The sequence below is a fragment of the Tursiops truncatus genome, chromosome 2 (assembly GCF_011762595.2).
Source record: "Tursiops truncatus isolate mTurTru1 chromosome 2, mTurTru1.mat.Y, whole genome shotgun sequence".
Classification (NCBI taxonomy): domain Eukaryota; kingdom Metazoa; phylum Chordata; class Mammalia; order Artiodactyla; family Delphinidae; genus Tursiops; species Tursiops truncatus.
In genome coordinates, this window is record NC_047035.1 from 96,593,328 (window position 1) to 96,619,116 (window position 25,789).

The 25,789-nt window shown below is 39.1% G+C and overlaps 1 protein-coding gene and 1 pseudogene across 1 annotated transcript in view; one reads left to right on the forward strand and one right to left on the reverse strand.

Annotated features, from left to right (window-relative positions):
- LOC101333605 (protein unc-13 homolog C-like) overlaps nt 1–25,789 on the forward strand; it is a 332,514-nt gene that overhangs the window by 23,878 nt on the left and 282,847 nt on the right. Inside the window, exons 8-9 of the mRNA XM_073801032.1 lie at nt 3,832–4,014; nt 6,358–6,428. The gene's annotated coding sequence lies outside the window, so the exon portion shown is untranslated. The remainder of the gene's footprint in view (nt 1–3,831; nt 4,015–6,357; nt 6,429–25,789) is intronic.
- On the reverse strand, nt 12,072–13,533 carry LOC109552643 (small ubiquitin-related modifier 2 pseudogene; annotated as a pseudogene).

Consider the following 25,789-nt stretch of genomic DNA (forward strand, 5'->3'; position numbering starts at 1 on the left):
CATCTAAGACCCAACAGGGTACCAAATTTGGACCAGGAGCCACTTCTGCAGCCGGGCAATTTCCCGTGTGCCAACATCCTGTAAGAGGCCAGGGGACTCCCTTAGACTTGAGGCGTCTGATTGTAATTTCCCCACAGGAGCCCTGGGCAGCTTTGACAGTGGGGAGAAGTTGATTGACTTTCTAATAGATACTACTCCCCAAACCTTCCCTATTTATCTTAAGAGTCTTGTTAATATTAAACAAAGGGGAAAAAAAGTCATCCTAGGAAAAACTCACCTGTATCTTTGAGATGAGATGGTCTTCTCAGGAACCCTCATCTCTGCCATCTTTTTAAAATGCAAACTTTGAAAAGAGGGTAAAATAGTTTAGAAATTGACTTGACGAGGATAAATAAAAAAACGAAGTGTCTTTTCTGTAAAAAAAATTCAGTCATCTAGACATGTGAACTTGATTTGTTCCATCTGCCAGAAACCTAATTTTAATGCCACTTCTTTTTATAAACTGATGGGTTTTCCATTGCTGTACCCAACTTAGGGCTGAAATTTTGAAATGAGAACTATGATGTCCCTCTGTTTGTTTGTGTCCTTGTATGTGTCTTTGTCTTTGGATAACATTCCTGAGATTAATTTGTGGATGAGCTCTGTTTAATTGGCCTAAAGAAAAGTAAGCACTTACAAACCAAGCAATTCTAAATACAAGAGAAATAGAGCTAAATGAGTTTCTGGTTCACGTGAACTGGGAAATATTCAGTATTAAATTAATACCTGGTATTAATGTTTGTTTGTTGATCTAATTAATATAGACATGTCTTTAAAGTCATCGATATTAAGTATAATACTTCTATTGTGCCTAGGTTTAATAAGCTAAATAAAATCTTGTTATATCTGTTGCAAATTTGTCAGCAAGGAAAGTAACTTGATGTGAAGAAACTTTTAAGGAAAGAAAATGCAAATGAGATAAGAGCTTTAGGTAAATTTTAAAAATAATTATATTTTAGGAATGTCTATCTAAAATTAGTCTCTCCAGATAATCGACAACTTGAAAGTTAGAATTGTGTTAAAATAAATTAAGTGATGGAAGGTTTTTTGGAAAGTGGACCCTGAGAAAAGAGTTTTGTACATGGTCAGGATTGACTAAGTTTAAAATAAGTTTAGGGCTTCCCTGGTGGCACAGTGGTTGAGAGTCCGCCTGGCCTGCAGATGCAGGGGACCACGGTTCGTGCTCCACATGCCGCGGAGCGGCTGGGCCCTGTGAGCCATGGCCGCTGAGACTGCGCGTCCGGAGCCTGTGCTCCGCAACGGGAGAGGCCACAACAGTGAGAGGCCCGCGTAACAAAAAAACAAACAAACAAAAAAGTTTAATCGAGTAAATGAACTTTAAAAGTAAGCTGGTACAGACTTGAATTTGGCTTTTCTCTCTGTTAGCAAGACAAGGTTTCTTAAGATGTTGAACTGCCTTTGATAACAGATTTTAAGTTTCTTTACCTTTTAAGTGATCTGTATTTGACTTTGAAATCTTTTATTGTTACTTTGGCTAAGTGAATAGCTATTGTTTCACAGTGACCTGTTATGCTATTTAAGTGTTTTAAACCCTTTTGATATATTTTTTTTGACAAAACTTCCCAAATCAAATTATAATGAAGTTCCTTTGACCTCTAGCTAACTTTGGGATGTTCCAAAGGGGCCTAAAACACTCTAAAGTAAGATATTAATTAATTAGGTTCACTTGGTATGTTGAATTACACGAGAAGTGTCATCAAATACATAATTAATCTTCTTAGGTTATATTGTATGGCAAATGATACAGGTTTTCTAGAGAGTATATAGAGTTCCTAAAAATTTGGTATGTTCTGGTAAAATGTTATCAGTCATAATTCTAGTTATTATCTGAAAGTGTTGTATGTCATAGCAGTAACCAAGTTACTTTGTTGATTGTATTGTAATCAGATTTAAACGTGCCTTCTTAAGTCTTTTGTCATTATAGACAGTTATGGTTTCACTCTGATGCCTTTGCAAAAATGCTTCCTCTTCAGGGAGATTTATAGAAAGGACCTTTGGATAAATACAAGTTTCTGGCTTTTAGAAACTTAGTAATGCTGAACTGGGTAAGAAATTGAAAAATTCTAATGGGAAAACTGATGGCTTCATAAAGCTATTAACAAAAAGGATTAGTTACATAGGACTAAGTGAACTGGTGAATACGGTTATAATTTTTATGTTTTTTATCTGAAAAATGACTGGTTTAAATCTGTTTTCCAGGTGTAAGGAAAACCTTCCCCTTAAACTAATTCTGACTTATAGTAATTTGGTAAATTATACCTTTGTAAGCAGAATTGAAACATTTATTTTTTTCTGTCTTCCTGGTTGATCCTGCCAGTAGCATATGCTTGTCTGGAAGATTAGGCCATGCATGTCTAAGTATGCACGGCCAGTACAGTAAAACTGCGGATGGCTCATTAAATCAGACCGATCAGTTAAATAGGTCACTTGTTATTGCAACTGGATTATAACTAGTTATATTAATCATTGTTTTAATTTGTTCTTTGTTTCCAAATTGTTTGTGCTTTGTGTCTCCCTGCTGCATTATGTCTTTGTCAGTGTTACTAGCTACATTACATATATCCCGTCTATTTTATAAGATGTTGTCTCTTATAGTACTTAATGTGTAACCAGGCCTCCAACAAAACTTCTACGGCTAAACATCTTCAGGAAATAGATCACATTTATAACATAAAATAATTGTAATAGTGCGATTCTAGGTATGGGAAGAAGCAACAAGGGAAAATGTCTCCTGGATCATAATTAGATAGAGGAGCCAGAGAATCTTTAATTATCAGTAGGGCCTAATCCAAAAACTAGCACCTAGAGTGGCATATCAAGAATTTTCATCTGATCTGGGATGAGCCTCCCAGCACCGTGGGACAAACGTTGGTCATGAAATGTCTCCCAAATATCGGTCAAATTCCTGACCAAGAGGAGAGGATCTGAGAAATGGAATATTTTCTGCCACATCAGTCATTAGCGATTGCGGCCCTCCAGTGTGAGCCAGTGAGCCCTGAGGAAATTCAGGAGGGAAAAGAATACCTGCCATCTAGCAGCCAGCAGACTGCAGCCACTCCCTGCGGTGAGCCCTGAGGAAACTCAGGATGTGAAAACACAGGATACAGGCCCCAGATAGCTGAGGTCCATATCAAGGGAATGATTTCAGTGAGCCCAGACTCTTGCATCTTCTCATACATAGAAAAGCACTAAATTCCTTAACTTGAGATGCTGTCTCCCGGGCTTGAAGCCCTCAAAATTCCCACCAAATAAATCATAACTCTCAACTTGTAGGTTGTGAATATTTTAAGTCTAGAGGTGTAAAGGAGACACTTTCCAGAGAGGAACAAAAGACACAACATTTGGAACACTGGTGCCAATGATGGACACTCCCAGAAAGATCCATCTGACAAAGCAATTAGAACAGTCATCACCCCTTTTTCCACAAGATTGTGGAATGGACATTGACAGTGGGGAATTGTAACAGGGAAGAACCAAATCTGACTACATGTTGAATCTGTTTCTTTTACTTTGCTTCCCGTTGCTTTTGTTCACTAAAAGGATACTGTCTGTACACAATAGCCTGCCTCAGCAAACCCTGCTCTTCTGCCTGAATGTTAAACCGAAGTGCCTTTTTTCAGGGAAGCATCCTGACCCTGTCCACCTGTGCCTGACTGCAAGAAGGAAGAAATTAACACATCCTCTCCACGAGGCAGGCCATTCCTGCAAACATTTGCAAATCTTATGGCCTTTTTATTTTACTTCCTCACCTCCTCCCCCTCTCTGTTCTAGAAAGAAGCTGGCATCCAAACCCCATAAGCTGGTTTTTTTTTTGGAGACATTAGTCTGATATCTTCAGGGTCTGCCGCCTATCTGAATAAAGTCATATTCCTTGCCTCAGCACCTCGTCTCCGATTTATTGGCCTGTCGTGCAGCGAGCAGAGCGAGCTTCGACTTGGTAACCCTTTCAAGTAGGTAGGAAAAAGCCCTTTGAGGGAGCTTGATGGCTATGCTGGGAGTAGCAGGTAGCAGGCAGATGTGGAGACAGGAGGCACTGTTGGCTCTAGCAGTCACCCATCCAGTCCAGAAGACTCATCTCTGCCTCACTGTTACATGTATCACCCACATTTCTACTTCCTGACGTTTGCTCTGGTCTCTTCCTTGACATTGTACCACTCCCCTCGCTACTTATTTAATCTTTTGTGATCCAGCTCCTGTCATTGACTGATTTCATTCCAGCCTATTTTATACCTGGAAAAACATGGCAGGTGACCTCTCTTCACATCTTTCAAATAATTTAACATTTCTGGATTCTGCCAACTAAATAAGTTATTCTGAGAGTAATTTCCTAAATGTGTATGATTCTACCTTACTAAAGTAACACTCTTTTCTTACCCGGAGATTCTGACTCCATAGCCTCATGTAAATGGAATGCAGAGAGAATTCAGAAAACAACAACAACAACAAAAAACACCTCTAGGCTGCCAGAAAAGGTGCTGCAATTCATGCCCTAAAGTCCTCATGTTTTCCTCTTAGAGGCTCATCTCCACAAATGACCATTAGAAGAGCTACATGATAAACGTCCATGTGTCACTGAATCAAACTTGGGTCCCCTTGCCCATGTGCAGTAAAGCCTATCTACTGACACTGGATTGTGGTGAAGGAAAGTGCAGCGTTTATTGTAAGGCACCAGACAAGGATTCTGAGTGGCTACTGCTCAACAGATCTGAACTTCCTTATGGTTTTCAGGGAAAAGTTTTTAAAGACAGGGTGACGGAGAGTGTTACGGGTATGTGATCAGCTCATGCACACTCTTCTGATTGGTTGGTGGTGAGGTAATCGGCTGTCAACATCATCAATCTTCTGGTTCCAAGCGGTCTGGGTCTACTTGCTTATGGTCAGCATACAGTTAACTTCTTCCATCTGGTGGGGTTTTAGTATCTGCAAAACAGCTCAAAGGATATGACTCAGAATATTATCTGAAGCCCTTGAGGAGGAACTAAAAGTCCTTGACTTTGTTTAATGGCTAAACTATTATTATTTTGTCTTGCTTGACTGTTTTCCTTTGTCTCTGCATTTTCTCACTTGCCTGATTCAATTTATTCTTTGGAACTCAGGGAAGGCTTAGGAGGCTAAAGTTTCTCTACAAACAAGAGGCAGGTGGAGGCCATGAGGAGCTGTGGTGGGGGTGGTCTGTCCCAGGAAGGCTCCTTAGGGTCTTGCTTGGTCACACATGGTGCTCTGTGGCAGGGAGTTTCCCTTCTTTCTTGTTTCTGGGGATCTCAGTTATTTTACCTCTGAGCTTGAAGAAGAATTTGTCTTTCTCCAGTTGATAGGATGGACCACTCAGCTCACTCAATTTGATATAGGGTGAAGTCAGTCCCACAATGTGAAAACCACTTTATCAGTAGGATATATTGAGGACACCTGAAGGAACAGACTGGGGCGTTCTGACGTGAAGGAGCAAGGGTATCTGACTTTTTTTTTTTTTTTTTTTTTTTTGCGGTACGCGGGCCTCTCACTTTTGTGTCCTCTCGCATTGCGGAGCACAGGCTCCGGACGCGCAGGCTCAGCGGCCATGGCTCACGGGCCCAGCCGCTCCGCGGCACGTGGGATCTTCCCGGACCGGGGCACGAACCCGCGTCCCCTGCATCGGCAGGCGGACTCTCAACCACTATGCCACCAGGGAAGCCCCTGACATTTTTTAAAGTTTAGAAGTAAGAGGTCCTGGAATGGCTATAGTTGACAAATTAGAAGGCATTTAAAACTCTTAAGGTTCCTGCTATTTTCCTCCACTTCTCTTTCTTTCCACGGCTACCTTTATCTTTGTCCCTTTTCTATTTCCCTGCCTGGGCAAGGGAGGGCATGCTTTGGGTATCATCCTATTTAATTAATCTATTCTTTAAGAACTAATTAATCTATTCTTGCATTCTGGAAATAATGAAAAAATAGAGAAAATGCTTAGAAGTGTCTTACAAATGCCTGCTAAAGTATTACTCTTTATATTGGTGACTGCATAACATTTATTTAAGTTTAGCATCTATTTTTTAATGTTGCAGCCTTGACACCTGAATTAATCAAGATTAATGAGCTGGCCCTGCAAATAATGAGCAGCGTCTGAAGGACTGGTGTAGGTTCTCAGTGAATGCCAGTTGAATTCAATTTCAATGATAATCTGTCCCATTAAATGAATTGCACGAGTCCTGAAAAGGCAGCTTATATATCTGGCTCATGACTACAATAGCTGTGAGGGGATTGGAAGGTCTTTCGTCGACTCCTTAAAGACAGTAAAATGGACTTACACTCAGATTTCAACAGGTCTCTGGACTCCGACAGATCTAGCGGGAAACCTGCTGCTACCAGTTACCGTTGCGAGAGGCATAATTTCTGTAAGTCGCAATTTTCTTATTTATAAAATGGTAATAATGATTGACACCACCTTAGTCTTTGATAGGAGAGGCCGGTGCCCTGGACACAGTTCCTGGCCCTTTCTGACTATGCTGCTTGGCAAGATGTGAAGAGTTAGGAGGGCCAAGGGGATGTGCCCATCTAGAGCCTGCCGCACTCTGGCTCCACCCCAAAGACTACCTCCAAACACGTAGGACCCCAGAATTTCACATGCATAGGACTCTGAGCCTGTTTTCGGAGCCTGCCTGTGGTGGCCATGGGGACTCTGCTTGAGGGATGGGAGGGGTGTAAACAGAGCTTGTGTGTTCCTGGCCACAAATGTGCATTTCAGGCATCTTGCATAGTGCAGGTGGAGCCTGAGGTAAGAAGAGGGGTGCACCTGGAATGGGTACTCTGGGGATCTGTGGGTATCCTGGGGCAGCCACACTCCTGTGTGAAACTCCAAGGAATGAGAGAACTTGAAATTTGAAGCCGGAATTCCAGGTGGTTATGACATACATTTTTCAAGGTTGGGGGGGATGGAATATATTTTATTTAGCAGATTGTTTGCTTGATTTACTGTTATTTTTAAAGATTATTTGTAATGTGAGATGATTGCAGTTTCACAAGCAGTTGTGAGAAATAATGTAAAAGGATCTCTTGTACATTTTGCCCTGTTTCCCCCAATGGTAACATTTTGCAAAACTGTAGCAATAATATCACTACCAAGATTTTGACATATATACAATCCAAAGATCATACTCTGATTTCCCCAGTTTTACTTGCAATCATTGGTGTTTAATATGTGTGTTTTAAGTTCTATACCATTTTTTTTTTTTTTTGGCTGTGTTGGGTCCTCGTTGCTGCACGCGGGCTTTTTCTAGTTGCGGCCAGTGGGAGCTACTGTTCGTTGCGGTGCGCAGGCTTATTGTGGTGGCTTCTTTTATTGTGGAGCATGGGCTCTAGGCAGGCAGGCTTCAGTAGTTGTGGTCTGTGGGCTCAGTAGTTATGGCTTGCGGGCTGTAGCACGCAGGCTCAGTAGTTGTGGCACACGGGTTAGTTGCTCCGCGGCATGTGGGATCTTTCCAGACCAGGGCTCAAACCCATGTCCCCTGCATTGTAGGTGGATTCTTAACCACTGCACCACCATGGAAGCCCAAGTTCTATACATTTTATCACCTGTGTAAGTTCATGTATTTGCTACCACAGTCAAGACACTAAACAGTTCTAAGACCACAGGGATTCTTTGTGGACTTACTTTTAAATATGTAGATATATAGAACGTACCAGAAAATGAGGGGGAGTAGTATTAAAATTAAATGTTTGGCCTAGACTAAATTTAGAGTAAAATAATACAACTAAATTTAGAGTAAAATAAAGTTTGTTAGTGGTCTTAGGTAGATCTCACTACTTGCCTTCCTATCTATAAGCAGAATGCAGGACACATCTGAAAGGGAAAAAACTCTTCCTGAAACAAAATGCTTGTATTAACCCAGTGATTCCACTGGGAGAGGTTTTCCTCCCACCTGCACTTAGAGATGGTGATTGTGGGAAGGCTGTACTTGAAACTGCTGCCTCTGATTCCTGGGACAGGCTGGTTCTCTGTTCTTTATTGCTCAGTACCCCACATCTATATGTTTGCTCAACACTCTTGCTCTTTATTGCTTAATACTCTGGATCTGTGAATGTAAGAAAGCTGACTGAGGCAACCCTCATATTTTAGTAAAGCTCTTGGACTTCCTAGGAGGCCTGATTTCCAGAGTTTGTAGGAGGGTTGAGGGCCAGCCTGCTATCTTATTAGGAACTTATAAACATCTCAGGCATACACTCTACCCTGAATACAGACTTTTAGGGCAACTAGGCCAACTCATGTTCTACTGGGGCAGTTAACAAGACAGAAAGGACTTTTATTACCTGCTAATGGCAGAAGTTATTACTGAAGCCTGTGAAAAAGGAGAAAGCGTGATGGACGGAGGGGATAAAAGCTAAGACCCTTGTGGAACATAATCAAATAAGAATTGTTGTTAGGTTATAGGCAGGATTCAGGTTCGGAACAGTTCCACCCCTGACCTTCGTGCAGCTTGTCCCAGATGTTCTGGGGTCTACCCTGGAATCCCTTTGATGGTTGGCAGGTGGTTCTGTTCTGCCTACCCCACCCCCTCCCAGATACAGCCTGTTGGCTAGCTGACAGGCTGGCTGACTCTTCAAGCTCTTCTTTTGCAGTCTTTTGGCTTCTAAGTCTCTGCATTTTCAGTAGTTGGTTGACTCCTAGCAGGAGCCAAGACCTAATCTGGGAATGAAGCCAGGACCCAGAGCAGCCAAAGGCAAAAACTGGCTGTGAAAGTAAACCTAGCACTTCCTCAGGGACTCTAGGATGTTAGAAATGTTACGGAGGCAAACCATTTGTTTATTTTAGGGTCCACATCATTGAGACATATAAATATGTTAGACAAATGACTGGAACTCCAAAGTTAAAACAACTGTGAACATATGTTATAGAAGTTGCTAAGAACATCAATTTGGGTAGCAGAATTACATAGGAAAAAGTGGGAAGGAACAGAGAATACTTCTATTTGCAACTTGAATATTAGCAAAGCATATCAAGGGGGAATTTAATTTGTTTCAGTCTTATAAACCTCTTTTGTTGCTTTAATTTTTTAAATACAGAAATATTATTAATAAATAAAATCATTATTTTACCATACAGAGAAAAATCACTATTAACATTTTGGCTTAGTTTCTTTTATTTTACCTATATGTTTACCATAAATTATACTTGCAAGAATTTTAAAGTAGGCTGTGATAATTATAGAAAATATGGAAAAATCAAAAATAGAAAATTAAAATCTATAATTCTACTACCCATAACACTATTGACATTTTGGTGTATATTGTTCTAAAATGTGAGTGTGTGTGTATGTTAAAACGTATGCAATATGTACTTTAAGAAAATTGAATTATAGTGTACAGGCTGTTTTATAATCTGCCTTTTCTACCTAATGATTTATCTTGAGCATTTTCTGTATTCTTACGACTTTTAATGATGAGTATTCTATCACACACATGTGTCATAATTTAACAGTTTTCTTATTTTGGATGCTTAAGTGGTTTCCAATTTGTCATTGTAGAATAGGAGGTGGCAGGAATTCAACATTTCTGTATTTGGTATCAGATGGACTTGCTAAAAATGACCCTTCATTCTGTCTGTCGTTTCCGGCTCCTGCTGTTTCTGGAGACTTGCTGTATCGGCCATCTCCCCTTTTTTCATTAAGGACATGGATCTTATCCTACGATGGTAGAGCTAAGAGTGTGGTTTCATCAAGGCAAGACAAACCCGAATTTAAATATTAAACCTGCCATTTCCCAGCTCTCAAAGGCTGAGTTACCTAATATTTAAAATAGGGTTACTGTAAGGGTTACATGAGACAGTGTATCTAAATTTATGTAGCTATTTAGCTGATAATAGTATTATTATTTATTGGCTCTTCTTTGAGACCTGTTTATTGAGCATTTTAACAGGGCAGACATTGCGATAGGTGCTGAAGATATAAAGATGGGAAAAATAAGCACAGACCTGGCCTTGTGGCTGTTCAGTTCAGCATTATAGAAAATCATCAGCAATCAAGTTTTAAAAAATTCAAAATTGCACCTATACCACGTGCTAGGAAGGAGAGAGCCCTAGTGCAGTGAGCCCTGTCATAGGGGATTTGCTGTAGCCACAGAGGGGGCTCTTGTGTGTTCTGAAAAGAGCCGCAGGAAGATTGGTATCCACCAGAAAACACTACTTGCTCTAAGATACTTTTTTGTCTTCTCTCCCAAATGAAAAGAAACTGTATGAATGTGACTTTGCAATGGTAGACTGCAGACTGGGACCAGCAGGAAATGTCTTTAACTCCTTCCTGCCCACTGGGCATGGCCTTTGATCATCTTGCTTGTTGACGGCATCTGTGTACTTGTAGCCTTTTGCATATGCCTCCAGGATGGACCGTTGTAATGTGCTTCTTTGCTGGGTCACTGTTGTTTCCCACCTTCTCTACTCTGTCACCCCGGCAATCTTCGTATTGCCAGAGCTTAGCAGGGTACCTAGCGTACAGTTGGTTCTCACAACATGCGTGGCATGTTGACTTAAAAGCCAATATGATATATCAGGGCAGAGCAGACAATACCTGCCCAGGACAGGATATAGAGAAGAAGGAAGGAGTTGCTGGTTCCATCATATGTAGGAACCCTAGGACAATTCCACGTGAAAAGGAGTGGAAGGAAAATATCAAGGGGCAGCTGCTAGGAAAGGATTTAGTGAAAAAGAGAGGGAGAGCTTTCCAGACAAGGAGACATGATGTACTACACAGGCAAGAAAGATGAGTGACATGGCCTGCAATGGAAGTATTGAGGTTTGGCTGTACCAGAAGCAGGGAGAGTCTGGGGAAGGGATGTTAGGTGGATAAACAAAGAGATGACACTGCGAAAGTAGTTGGAGCTGGGCTGTGAAATGTCTTCTGTCATTTATATTAGAAACAAATTTTAAAAAAACACAGGCTGGAGAAGAGCAGAGTGCTTAAGAAATACAATTTAAATACTGCTAATGATCTGACAGCAAAGAAAAATAACACAGCAAAACAAATCCTCCTCGATGTGATCAGCATGCTTAAGGATCTTGAACTTCACAAGCCATTCAGGAACCAAAATTTCCTGGGTCTGATATCCTTGCTTCTGACCTTGCAACCACAGAGCTAATATCATCTTCAATTCCTGAAGTTAAAGGGACCTTTAGAACAGAGAAATATAACATCTTATTTTTTAAAATTTTTGGTTAGTTTTCATATTTTTATGTTAAAATATATAAACAATAAGATTTTATACTTTACTCCACAAATAAATTTCTTATTATTAACAAATATCTTCATGCACAAACAGAAAGTTTATTTGTATAAAATTTTAAGTTTATGCAAGAAAGTAAGAAATTTGTTGCCAGAATAAATAGGTGTTTATAATATGCTTCCTTCCATTTGGTTACCTATAGATTACATGTAGGTTTTATGTGAATATATTCCTATGTATAGAACTGTGGTTCCCCCAAACGCACTTCATTACCTCTCTTCCTAATTCCTAGAAACTCACTTAGGGCCTTATATCTAATTCTGGTCTCTTCTCTGAGGATTCAGAATCCCAGACCTCAGCCAGAACAGATTACACCAACCAGCGGACAGTCATACAGATTTTGCTACCAGACATTCTGATTTGGTACCAAGCCTGGGAAAAATGGGTGTATGAATCAGAGTCTGAGAAAACAGATGTCTCACTCAAATTAGGATAATTTGAAGAGGGTTTATTTGCAAGGGACTAATTACAAAAGCTTAAAGGAGTAAAGGTTATATCAGAATTTATAAGAGCTGAGTAACACTTTTTATTCCCTGCTTTGCATTTCATTGTCTATTTGGGAAATAAAATGCAGTGTACCTGTTTGCATATATTACTTACTTATATACAATTAAAATGAATCAAGAAGGGGAAAATAAAAGACTAAAGAAAACCTACTGTAGCAGTCAGAGTGTGTTGAAACCAAATCGTGTTTTTTTAATTTAGAATACATTGCCTTACCAGGGAGCACAGGTCTAGAAAAAAGTAGCAAGCACTTTCTCCGTTTACTAGACACCCTCTGGCTGCTGCTGGAACACACTGACGATGTCTTCATTCTCCATTTCTAGCTCTGCAGGGGTGTCTGTTTTATTGATTGGCTGCCCACCAAATCAGGAGCTGATCTGCCTTATTGAAAAGCCCTGTTGTTCACAATATGTTTTCATTAGTCTACTAAGTGGTATAAACATTTTAATTTTAAACTGCACTGCAGTGTCTGCCTTGCCACTTCAAATTAACTTGATCCTTGTTCTCAGTCTTGACTCCACACATGGGCTTTTTATTGGCCAAGGTGAATGCTGGAGTAGTTTTAGCTGCCGTTTTACAAAAGAGGTGGCAGGCAGCACCAAACTAGCACACAGATGGCTTTCAGAGACAGCAGAAGAGGGAGATGACAGTCTCTTCTGAAAGTTAGCATTTTTCTTTTGTATTTACATGTTTAATATAACTGGAATTGGTTTTTATGTATAGTGTGAGGTAGGGAATCCAGATTCACTTTTTTATATGGAGTTTTTCCCCCAGCACCATTTACTGAATAGTTTGCCCTTTCCCCACTGATTTGCAATGCCATCTTTGTTAGCACATTTCTTCATGAGTGTTGGTCAGATTCTGAGTTCTAGATTGTGTTCTATTGGTCTGTTTTATTTTTTTAAAAAATCAATGTATAACATTTAAATCAATGAATTACTACCAGCTCTCTAATTTGGCTTAATAAATCTTGCTATTTTGTTGGGTAATGTTCCCCTTCTTTAATCATCAGTTTTTGGAATATTTTTCTTTTTTTTTTTTTTTTGTTTCTTGCTGTTCTATAAATTTTTTTAAATTAGCTTATTTTCTATGAAAATTTCTTGTTAGGATTTTGATTGGAATTACATAAATTTATAGATCAATTTGGGAAGGATCAATATCTGTAAATATTGCCTTCATGTCTATAAGCAGAATATGTTTACCCATTATTTGTCTTCTTTAATACTTCACTGAAGTTTTATAATTTTTCCATAAAATTATCACACATTATGCCGTTTATTCATTCATTCATTTATTATTTTCTTGGAAGACTTCATACCAGCAAATTTGCAAGCATACTTGTCTCGTTCTTTTTTTTTTTCTTTTTTTTTTTCTGTACACGGACCTCTCACTATTGTGGCCTCTCCCATTGCGGAGCACAGGCTCCGGACGCGCAGGCTCAGCGGCCATGGCTCACGGGCCCAGCCGCTCCGCGGCATGTGGGATCTTCCCGGACCGGGGCACGAACCCGCGTCCCCTGCATCGGCAGGCGGACTCCCAACCACTGCGCCACCAGGGAAGCCCTCGTTCTTGATTGTAAATAATTTTTATTATCATTAGTTATAATGTTTAGTGTAGGTTTTCGTAGGTATGTTTTTATCAGGTGTGAGTAAGTTCTCTGCTAGACTTTATTTTTATGGAGTAGATGTTAGATTTTATTGAATGCTTTAACTTACCTGTTGACATGGTTATATCATTTTCTTCTTCAAACTTCATTGGAAAATTATACCTATTGATTTTATATATTAAACCATTCTAACATCTCTAGGATTTAAATAGTAGTTTATTTCACTTCAGAGTTGTGTTTTTTCCACTACACTTTTACCTCTCTCAATAAAATGAACTCTTGTTCCTTTTAAATGAGTCCTGAGAGCTCCAACCATAGGTTTGCCTGAAAAAATATGCATTTTTACTTATTTAAAACATAATTTGGATGGATTTTCTTATTTCTTACTCATTTTACATCCTCTTTCTCAAGACATTTTTATTAAGCATAAATCTTTCAGCAACCAATAGCCTTTGAAGGAGTCAGTTAAAAAAAAAAAGTTATCTGGGAACCAATATGTGGAAATATAACCTGAATGCAGTTAAAAAAAGTTTAGAGTACACTTGATAAATGTGTACATCCCATGATATGCTCTAGGAATAGAAGGTTTCAGATTTTGGTTTGGGAAAAATTATTTTCTTAATAAAATCTTATGGTCTTGTTTAGTGGAAACAAGCACTAGAAGTTTGTTAGTGGTCTTAGGTGGATCTGCACTACTTGCCAGATAGTAAATAAGTTTGTCGCTGCAGCTGATTAATATTCAGGAAAAAATTTGCACCTCCACATTGCAGGGATGTGTTGCTATGGTGATGTTAATGACATCAAGCTTTGCACAGAGGGTGCTGCTTCTTACCTGTAGACTATGGCATGATCAAGATGGGAAGAATTTCTAGACCATTTGAGGAAGATTTTTATGTATATTAAAGCCAGAGTAAGGGCATAAAGCTGTTCATTAAAATATTGACTCTGTGACTGTCTTAGTACCTCTTTCTAGTTTGATGTACATTGTAATAATCTGATAAGTGAGAACATGAGAATTAAGAACTATATACTTGCATTTGCATAAATTGAAGCTTTAAGTAAAGTGCTTTTCTTTCCTCTGAAAAATGTGGGGTCTCTGATTCCCATTGAGCAGGAGAATCGGAAGCATTGAATAGTGGAAAGAACGTTGACTTTAGAGTGGAAAATAGAAATTAAAGTTCAATCCTGCTTTTTACTATGTGACTGAATTTATTCCCTCTGAATGTTGGTTTATCCTTCATAAGATATGAATAATTTCTGTTGTTGAGACGATAAAAAAAGACTTTCCAGGTTTCATCATAGGTTAGTTTTTTGACAACACATCACCCTGATTTACCTTTGAGGAAACTATTCTCCACTTTCCTTAATCCAGGCTAACAATTTTCTCAAACCTTGGCTGAGATTGTGACTCAGAACTTGTGACCCTCTGGTCATAGAAAATGATCCTGGATGGATTCATGACACAGACCAGGCTGTTGAGAACCCTTCTTGAAACTTCTGTTGAATATATTGAAAGAACTACACTCTCTTTCAGGTATAGGTGCTTAGCTGATAAGATATAAGCCTGAGTTGACCATACTTTGATTACCAGTTGAGGATATTCAGCGTGAAAATGAAGTTGATACATATGAAACTGCTGGGTGGCATTTCAGGGGGCTCTGAGGAGCTCCGGTTCTTTATGTCTCAGTGCAGAAAGAATTCAGCGAGAGGCAAAGTGATATATAAGAAGTAATTTATTACAATAGGATGCTCGTGAGGCTTACAAGAGGGCGGGCGAAAGGGTGCCATGTCCCAAGAACTTAGTAGACTACAGTTTTATAATCAAAAGAAATGTGGGGAGGGGGAAAAGACCACCTTCTTCCTCATTCTTGAGTAGACACCATGCTTCCATCCTTAGTTCCTCCTCTATGTCAGCTGGCGGAGTTTTCTTGTCCCTACATGGTCAAGCTGGGAGTGTCATAGCACTATGGAAAAATTATTTCAGGTCTCAGTACAATGAGGATCTTTCACTTTGAAATGTCACCTTTCCATGCATTATTTTTTATGTGTGCAGAGAGCATGTCCTAGGGGTCACTAACTTACTGAGCTCACTTGGCAGGATGTGGATCTCATGCCACCAATGTTTTATTGTTTGGGGGCATGTCTCATGCTTCTGTTACATGGATTGTTGCTAGGCAAGCCTGCTTTCTTGAGTGATCATTAACTTATGGGCGTCTCCCATACTTTTTTTCTTTACTTACAATCTCCTAGTGGGGTTAACTATTCAATTACCTACTTTGACCCTTTACTCTGTCCCTATCACATAGAGAAACTGATCTGAGAAAGAGACATGGCACGCTTTGACAGCTTGAACTCAGAAACATCTGCTTCATAACTTTTCAAAAATTAAGTGAGCTGATTTATTGCTTAAACCAATTTCAGTTGGGTTTCTATCATTTGAAACTGAAAATAATTCTGAATACCAGAATCATCAGTATACTCATATATACACAGGTTATTTTAAATTAAAACTGGCTAAATAACTAGAATTTTGCTCATAACTAGAATGGTCAAAATTCAGCCATCTCTGACTTTGATGTCACATGCCCTTTAGATGTTTCTCAGCTGAATTTTCTGTTGCCATTTTAATATTTCTATTTCTCAACAATGTATCGAGGTCAGTTATTTGGTAAATGTAATTAACCTTTTAAGGTGGATTCTCTTCTTTTTTGGTTTATTTGCTTGCATTTAATTAATTTTTTACAATAAGTAACAAAACTATGAGACTAGTCATATTGTTCACAGAGGGATCAATGGATGAGAATTGGACCACGGTTAGAAGTTTGAAGGCTATTTGTTATATGTATGTGGAGAAAGAAGAGTCCTTGAAAGAGAATGAAAATGAAGGCAAAGTGTATTGCTTCAGAGTCAAGGGAGTAAGTGAAACATTTCATGAATGTGTTAATGTTCTGCATATTTAAATGCAACACAGGGACTTCCCTGGTGGCGCAGTGGTTAAGAATCTGCCTGCCAGTGCAGGGGACATGGGTTGGATCCCTGGTCCAGGAAGATCCCCCATGCTGTGGAGCAACTAAGCCCATGTGCCACAACTACTGAGCCTGAGCTCTAGAGCCTGCGTGCCACAACTACTGAAGCCCATGGGCCTAGAGACCGTGCTGTGCAAGGAGAGAAGCCATCGCAATGAGAAGCCCATGCACTGCAATGAAGAGTGACCCCCACTCACCGCAACTAGAGAAAGCCTGTGCACAGCAACGAAGACCCAACACAGTCAAAAATAAATAAATAAAATAAATTTATTAAATAAATGCAACACAGAGACCCAATAAATAGGGCCTGTTAACTTTCCCTTGAGATCAGCATTTAGGAGGCTTATAGTAATTAGTGAGAGCAATTCCATGATATTTGTTGAGAGGCTCTATTTCAGTGAAATGATAAATGGGTGGTTATTAAAAAATGAGAGTTGAAAAGTGGAGATAACTCAGTGAAGAATCATGGCTAAAAAGAGAAGAAATATGATGAAAATAGGAGACCATAGAATCAGGGAGAGTTTAAAATCTTTTCAGAATGGAAGGCCCTATGCATATTGATAGTTGAAGAAGAAGAATAAGCCAGTTTAAAGAAGTAATATATAAAAGGGAGGACTTGATAAAGTTAGGCCCCAGCTGAGAGAAAGATAAGTAAATGCCATTGCTATGTAAATGTGGCAGCCTTGAACTGGAAAGATGCCACCTCTGAAATCAGAAGAAGACCAAAATTGTGTCTTAGTGTACACAAGTATGTTGATCAGGAATCAGAAAGCTGGGGGTGGTTACCACTGATAATATAAATTTCCTGAGTGAAGTAGGAGGCAAGGTTGTATATGAGACAAAGACATTTGGCCATGATAAAAGAAACAGCTGGATGTTTGTTAAAGGTGGCAAGACAGATTTTATTCAGGCTACTGCATTATCAGAGAGACTTCAGTGTAAACTGAGCTCATCTTTGCTGAAACAAAAGGTGAAAGGCTTTTAAAATGCCACAGTGTGCTAAAGGAATGTTGTGGGGGGAGGGGGTTGATCTATATGATTAGGCTAGCTCTATTTGCTAACTGGCACCTAAGGAAGTCACACTCCTACCCTGCACTGAGATTGGAAGCCAGGGGCCCTATCTTTCTTGATGATCACGTTTCAAAGGGAGGGTTTCCAGGTCCTTGAGAAAGACATTCCTGGGTTGTAGAAGATCAGTCTCAAAGGTATAGAGAAAAGATTTACAATTGTGAATTTTCTAAAGTAAATTCTCTTAAGAAAAAGGCAATAAGAAGCTCATAGTGAGGTTTTGATTGAAACAATCAGCAAATTCTTTTGGTAGCAGTGAGCTTTCTCAAGCAGGCATTTTAAAGGAGCTGGACTCATTAACCGAGGGACATGGCCTTGAGTTGATAGAAGCCTTTCTAGAATTTAGCCAGGAAGAGAGTGCTTGTCACCACTCTCTTGGTGTTTGACTTTCTCAGGTCACATTGACTTACATGATTCAGGTGTATGAAGGTGACGAAGCAGCAAGACTGATATAAAGACAGGTTTAAGCAATCTCAGAGAAAGCTCTCTAAACTGATCATATAAAAACTGATGACAGGATGTTTAGTTTAGAGCAATATGGAACAGACAAATAGGTTAAAAAGTACTCAACTACACAACTAGAATCATAGAAGAAGGGATTATGGAAGGGGTTAAGAAGGGATTATAGAAGTCACACTTTACCTACAGCCTTCAACAAAGTCTTGTAATACAGAGTTGGTTTTTAATATCAGAGCATGTTATTTCATCATGCATTTAGTGTTTTAATCATTCATGGGATTTATAAAATGCCTACAGTATGCCAAACACTGTTCTGAGGATGAAAAGCTCAATATAAGTAGTTGTAACTATATTAATTGTGTATTTGTATATATTTATGCTTACTATAACTGTCAGTAAACTGTGTGTGATTCAGTCCATGAGGTGGTGAAGTTCTATTAATAAATATTTTTATTTCCCATAACGTCCTGAATTCAAAGAGATCTTTTAGGTCCTGTTAATGAGACATATTTGAACTGTAGCAGATCCAACTGACATTTATTTGCAATCAGCACCATCATTCCTTTACTGGCCAGAATCCTTATACTGAAATGATTTCATCCGATCTTTGCTTTTTGATGACGTTTAGAAGCCATAACTAATGAATTCATGAGATCAGTTGTTTTAGTCTGTTTGGGCTGCTATAACAAAATACCATTGACTCTGTGGCTTATAAACAATAGAAATTTATTTCTCACAGTTCTGGAGGCTGGGGAGTCCAATACCAAAGTGTTGGCTTACTCAGTTTCTGATGATGGCTGGCTTTCTGGTTCATACACAGCCATCTTTTCATCGTGTCCTCACGTGACAGAATAACAAGGAATCTCTCTGGGTTCCTTTTATAAGGGCATTAATCCCATTCATGATGGCTCTTCCCTCAAGACCTAATCACATCTCAAAGGCCCCACCTCCTAACACCACCATCTTGGGGGTTAGGATTTCAGCATATGAAATTTTGAGGGTACAAACATTCAGTCCATAGCATTTAGTGATGCTCTTCATTTGTTTAAATAGAATTAAAATTTTATGGAAGTCTCTTTTTTGGTTTGTTTGCATGTATCTTATTTAATAATTTTTATGATAACGAATCCATGAAATTAGTGGTGTTACAAACTTAGTTTGAATTTCAATAATCTATGAACTTCGTCATATTACTTAATTTACACATTTATGAAAAGAGAGTTTTAGTATTTACCTTGCAGAGTGGCATGGAGATCAAATGAAATTGTGTTTTAGTCTGCCCTCGTAGCCAAAGCCAGGAATATTCATGCATTAATATAGAGATAGTCATTTTCTTTAAGACATTTTTAGGAGTTTTTTTTTTTTTTTTCTGTACACGGACCTCTCACTATTGTGGCCTCTCCCGTTGCGGAGCACAGGCTCCGGACGCGCAGGCTCAGCGGCCATGGCTCACGGGCCCAGCCGCTCTGCGGCATGTGGGATCTTCCTGGACCGGGGCACGAACCCGCATCCCCTGCATCGGCAGGCGGACTCTCAACCACTGCGCCACCAGGGAAGCCCCATAGGTAGTTTTTTTTTTTTTAATAAATTTATTTATTTTATTTTTGGCTGCGTTGGGTCTTCGTTGCTGTGCGCGGGCTTTCCTTGCAGCGAGCGGGGGCTACTCTTGGTTGCGGTACACGAGCTTCTCATTGCGGTGGCCTCTCTTGTTGCAAAGCACGGGCTCTAGGCACGCAGGCTTCAGTAGTTGTGGCATGCAGCCTCAGTAGTTGTGGCTCCTGGGCTCTAGAGCACAGGCTCTGTTGTTGTGGTGCACGGGCTTAGGTGCTCCACGGCGTGTGGGATCTTCCCGGACAAGGTATCAAACCCGTGTCCCCTGCAATGGCAGGCGGATTCTTAACCACTGCACCACCAGGGAAGTCCCCTAGGTAGTTTTAAATAATGACAAATTTTTTAAAAATTGTGTCAGTTGTACAAATGTTTCATACTCTTACATCCTAATTCAATTTATTTTCAGAAATAAAATTTCCAAGAAGGTAGGTCATTTAATAATCCTAAGCTTTTTGAGGAAGAGCCTTTAGTTATATCTTGGTAATGTATAAAATCTAGACTGTGAGGAACAGTCAGATACATCCCGGAATGTCTCAGTACGAGAGCAAGGCTCATTGACTATGAGAACATGAGCTGTCCTCAGAGGAGTCAAGTCTCATGGGGTAGGGCCCAACTATAAAGCTGAGGGTTTAGAATAGTAGTACTAGAAAGACCTAGGTGAGCCATTTCCTAGACTCTAGGGACTTGAGTGCAGTGCTGGGCCACGATGTCAAGGACAAAGAAAATGCATATGAAAGATGTACATGAACCCAAGGTCAAAAAACAACAATTAGCTGTAGAGACTTCATGCTAAAATGTTTAAATTTCTTAATTTTCCATTGACCAAATTCAAGATTGATCCTAGATTTTGGATGGAGCTGGACTTGCAGGTTTTTAACTTTCACCAGTTATCAGTTTGTCTCAAGAACTGTGGAAGATGTCAAAGGCCCCTGGAAAGATTATGGAGCATGAACTAGGCAAGGCATTTCATTGGCTAATTTCTTACATCCTTCCTAAGTAGGAAGGATGTGGCCTTTAGGCATGGAGAAATTCACTTCAAAACAGTGACTATCCAATGATACAAATGCAGAAGATGAAATGGTAAGGTTAAACATGGACAATTGTTGTAGCGTAGACGTATGTTTTCTTTGCCTACTCAGTACGTCTCTCTTTAAAAAAAATTTTTTTTATTGAAGTATGGTTAATTTACAATGTTGTGCCAATCTGCACTATATAGCAAAGTGACTCAGTTATACACATATATACATCCTTTTTCTATGTTCTTTTCCATTATGGTTTATCACAGGATATTCAATATAGTTCCCTGTGCTGTACATTCAGGCCTTGTTTATCCATTCTAAATGTAATAGTTTGCATCTACCAACCCCAAACTCCCAGTCCATCCCTCTCCCTCCCCTCCCCATCCCTTGGTAACCACAAGTCTGTTCTCTGTCTTGATTCTGTTTCTGTTTTGTAGATAGGTTCATTTGTACCATATTTTAGATTCCACATATAAGTGATATCATATGATATTTGTCTTTCTCTTTCTGACTTAACTTCACTTAGTATGATAATCTCTAGTTGCATCCATGTTGCTGCAGATGGCATTCTTTCACTCTTTGTTATGGCTGAGCAGTATTCCATTGTATATATGTACCACATCTTCTTTATCCATTCATCTGTTGATGGACATTTAGGTTGTCTCCATGTTTTGGCTGTTGTGAACAGTGCTGCTGTGAACATAGGGGTGTATGTATCTTTTTGAATTATAGTCTTGTTCGGGTATATTCCTAGGAGTGGGATTGGTGGATCATATGGTAATTCTATTTTTAGTTTTCTGAGGAACCGCCACACTGTTTTCCATAGTGGCTGTACCAACTTACATTCCCACCAACAGTGTAGGAGGTATCCCTTTTCTCCACAGTCTGTCCAGCATTTATTTGTAGACTTTTTAATAATGGCCATTCTGACCGGTGTAAGGTGGTACCTCATAGTAGTTTTGATTTGCATTTCTCTAATAATTAATGATGTTGAGCGTCTTTTCATATGCATACTGGCCATCTGTATGACTTCCTTGGAGAAATGTCTATTAAGGTCTTCTGCCATTTTTCGATTGGGTTTTGTTGTTGTTGAGTTGTATGAGCTGTTTGTATATTTTGGAGATTAAGCCCTTGTCTGTCGCATCGTTTGCAAATATTTTCTCCCATTCCATAGGTTGTCTTTTGGTTTTTTTGTTTGTTTGTTTCTTATGGTTTCCTTTGCTGTGCAAAACTTGTAAGTTGATTAGGTCCAATTTGTTTATTTTTTTTATTTCTATTGTCTTGGGAGACTGGCCTAAGAAAACATTGTCAGTACCTCTCTTAAACACATAATCCATGTGGTTTGAGTGAATCTGAACCCTCAAAGAAAGAGGTAAACACATAACCAAAATTGGGCCAATCAAAACACTCTCTAACCTTAAAGTGATTGGTTGAGGATGGGCACATGACATTTCATCTAAATTCTCATATTAATGGTCATGAAGTTGTTCATAACTTATTACACTTTTAGTATCTGTAGGGTCTCTAGTGATATCCTCTCATTCTATCGCTGACATGGGGTAATTTAAGTTCTCGCTCTCTTTCATTCCTTTTTCTTTTCTTCTTTTTGGCTGCATGCATGTGGGATCTTAGATCCCCAACTAGGGATCAAACCCATGCCCCCTGCAGTGGAAATGCAGAGTCTTAACCACTGGACTGCCAGGGAAGTCCCTCATTTCTTTTTCTTGATCAGTCTATCTAGAGGTTTATATTCATCTTTTGGATTGATTTTCTCTATTATTTTTCTGAGATTTTGTTGTTTTCCTGTAAAGAGTGCTGGAATTTGTTCTGGCAGATAATAAGGTTAACTCATATATCAGTTTGCTCATTTTGAAACTGTTTTTTTTTTTTTTTTTTTTTCCTTGCGGTACGCGGGCCTCTCACCGTTGTGGCCTCTCCCGTTGCAGAGCACAGGCTCCGGACGCGCAGGCTCAGCGGCCATGGCTCACGGGCCCAGCTGCTCCGCGGCATGTGGGATCTTCCCGAACCCGGGCACGAACCCCTGGCCGGGCATCGGCAGACAGACTCTTAACCATTGCGCCACCAGGGAAGCCCTTGAAACTCGTTTTAAAGTCCCTTTAGTGTGAGTACAGATAGAATAGCCTTTACTTTAGCCCCAGTTCTAATATCTGGCCTCTGTGTAGTTTCTAATGAATACACTTTGTGTTCACTGAGGCCATTTACTCTTGCTGTTGCCAACCTGAATAATTCCAGGCCCTATGTGAGCTCTGGGAATTTCTCATCTTACAGCTTTCTGAAATTGTTCTTTCTCTAGAAGTTTTTCCTAGTTTGGCCCCATGGGATTTCCCCACCCATTTGCACGGATTGCTATTCAGCCACAGACTTAGTGACCCCAAAATAAATTTATAGAACACTTTCTGTGCATAGATTTTTCCTCTCAGGTATTCTGCCTTGGGAATTTTAGACGCTTCTGCCTTCCTGAAATCTGAGCTCTTTCTCTAGACTTTTCAGGTCATTCCTTTCTATTCTACTGTCTGGAAGTTACATCAAGGCAGAAAGTATGGGAAATTATAAGGTTTACCTCATTTGTTTTACTTCTTTCTGGCATCACGGTCCTATACTACCTGCAGTCCAATATCTGAAAATAGGTTTTTTTCCATATATTTTTCTAGTTTTCTGGTTGTTTATGACAACCAGAAAGGTTAATTCTGAATCATGATACTCCTTCATGCTTGAAAGTGGTAATCAACTTGCCTGCTTTTTTTTTTTTTTTGGTTGCTTGTAGTGCAATAGACAAAAGAGTTTATATATATATATATATATATATATATATATATATATATGAGTAAATTGCTGAAGAACTCATCGGAACTTTAAAGGACAATCTTAATAACTATTTTTCCCTGCAACCCACTGTTTGCACATACAAAGGAAAAGTAAGAATATCTGATTCAGATGAACACAGATACAAGCACATCCAGGGCTCATGAACCTTGATTTCTGCCTGTATGCTGTGCCTCTAACTGGCTTATCTCTCTAACTCTCTGAGATATGTGTAATTTTTGGTAGGAATTACTTGCCTGAAGTCATCTACAGAGAATTTATTCCCTATCAAGGTCATTTAGCAGGAGATATTTGAATCATAGCGACTCAAGGTTTTATTATTCCAAGTAATTTTGAATTCTAGATGGGGACCTTTAAACTAAGAAACACTTTTGAATTCTAAATGAATTACCTTGATGTTGCTTTTAGAGTCACTGTAATAGGCAGTATTGTTAAGAGCATTTGAACTAATTTGCATTAAAAAATGAGTTATTTCTATTTTACTCCCTTGAGGGGCAAAGAAGAAATAGCATAGGGGAAAGAGCATAGAAGAGGAAAAACGGAAGCTAGAGTGAAGGGAAACTAGTACGGTAGGAGGCAAGAGCCACAATTATACATTTTTTAAAGTTGGGAATTCGTAATAAGGAGGAGAAGGAAGGGGGAGACAAGAAGACTAAGGAAGGAGAAGGTATTTGAGAAAAGAGACTGCCTAATAATAAAATGTTGTTTGTCTTTCTGTGATGTAAATATTTCTAATACCTCACATCTTTAGTAGAATTTGCTAGACACACAAAAAGCTGAATGAATGAATTCTGTAGAATTTTGTAGAAATTAAAGACCATTTATTTCGTAGAAATTTTGTAGAAATTAAGGAAGCCTATTGGTTTCTACATTTGGATTGGCACCAGGCAGAACAAAAATAACATGCATGAAATGGAGATGCTTCTCTAAACTGAGTTAGTATTAGGAAAAGAAGCTTGGAGTCAGATTTGTGACCATAAACTCCTGGGAATTTTCATAAATCTGAGAGAAGACATTTACACATTTTTTAAGTTTCATGGAAGGGAGATCTAGCAAAACACTTTTGTAGGTCTTTTGAGCAGAAGGACCTGTGACCTCTGTGTTAACCTTAGGCTCTGTGCTGCCTAACACCAGTAAGACTCCAAGAGTCACTGAGCATCTGTTATTAATCTACTGCTGCTGGCAGTGGCAGTCTGCTGGGGGAAAATTATGCAGAGAAAAGATTATATTTCTTCCTCGTATTTTGGCAGAGGATTAGGGGGAAAATTATGTGAAAAATGAAAGGATTTAATATAAATGTCATATGATAAACTAGCTTTTTTTGGGTGACACTTGCATTATCAGACTGAAAGTATGGTGGTGAGCTGGTGTGAAAGTTTTCTTCAATACTGCTTAAAATAATAAATGCAAAGTTATTTTTAAAGAAACTTAGTCACCCAGAATTTATTTCATTCCCAAAGGCAGTTCATAAATTAAGATTTATACTTAACATGCTGTTTTCTTAATTTGGAACATGTTAGTATAAGAAAATGACACATATAATTTTAGGGCTTCTAATTTAGCTCTTGCAGAAATGGTATTTTTATGCTCATATGAACGTTATGTCATATTTTAATTTTTTAATTTTTGATATGTACATCTAATATTGGTGGTTAGATGGAAATAAGAGTGGGCAATATATTATCTAGTATTCTATCAATTGGAACTCTGTTTTATAGCATATTTACACACAGTGAGAAGTGAAGATAACAATGTAAAACACTGTAAGACTTTGGTATGCATTTTTTTTTTTTTTTTCCTCCGGTATGCGGGCCTCTCACTGTTGTGGCCTCTCCCATTGCGGAGCACAGGCTCCGGACACACAGGCTCAGTGGCCATGGCTCACGGGCCCAGCCGCTCCGCGGCATGTGGGATCTTCCCGGACAGGGACACGAACCCATGTCCCCTGCATCGGCAGGCAGACTCTCAACCACTGTGCCACCAGGGAAGCCCTGGTATGCATTTTGAATTATTTTCTTAGGAGTATTATAAGTTCAATTATGCTTGATTTTATTTTAGCATTGTGACATGACATGAAAATTTATCATTTTCAATGATAAAAATAAGTCACAGTTGTGTATCGTACATTATCTTATTTTTTTTTCTCATAATGAGATTTGGAATCAGGCTCAGAAGAATAATGCTTATCTGTGGCCTAATGGCTAACATACTGCCTCTTAAATTTTACAAATGTGAGTATACATAGAGTTCATATTAATGATTTATTTTAATCTTCAAAAGAATTGATACGGTGGTTGGAATAAGTACCCAGCAGGATTCAGTCACAGTTGCATGATTTAAATTATAAT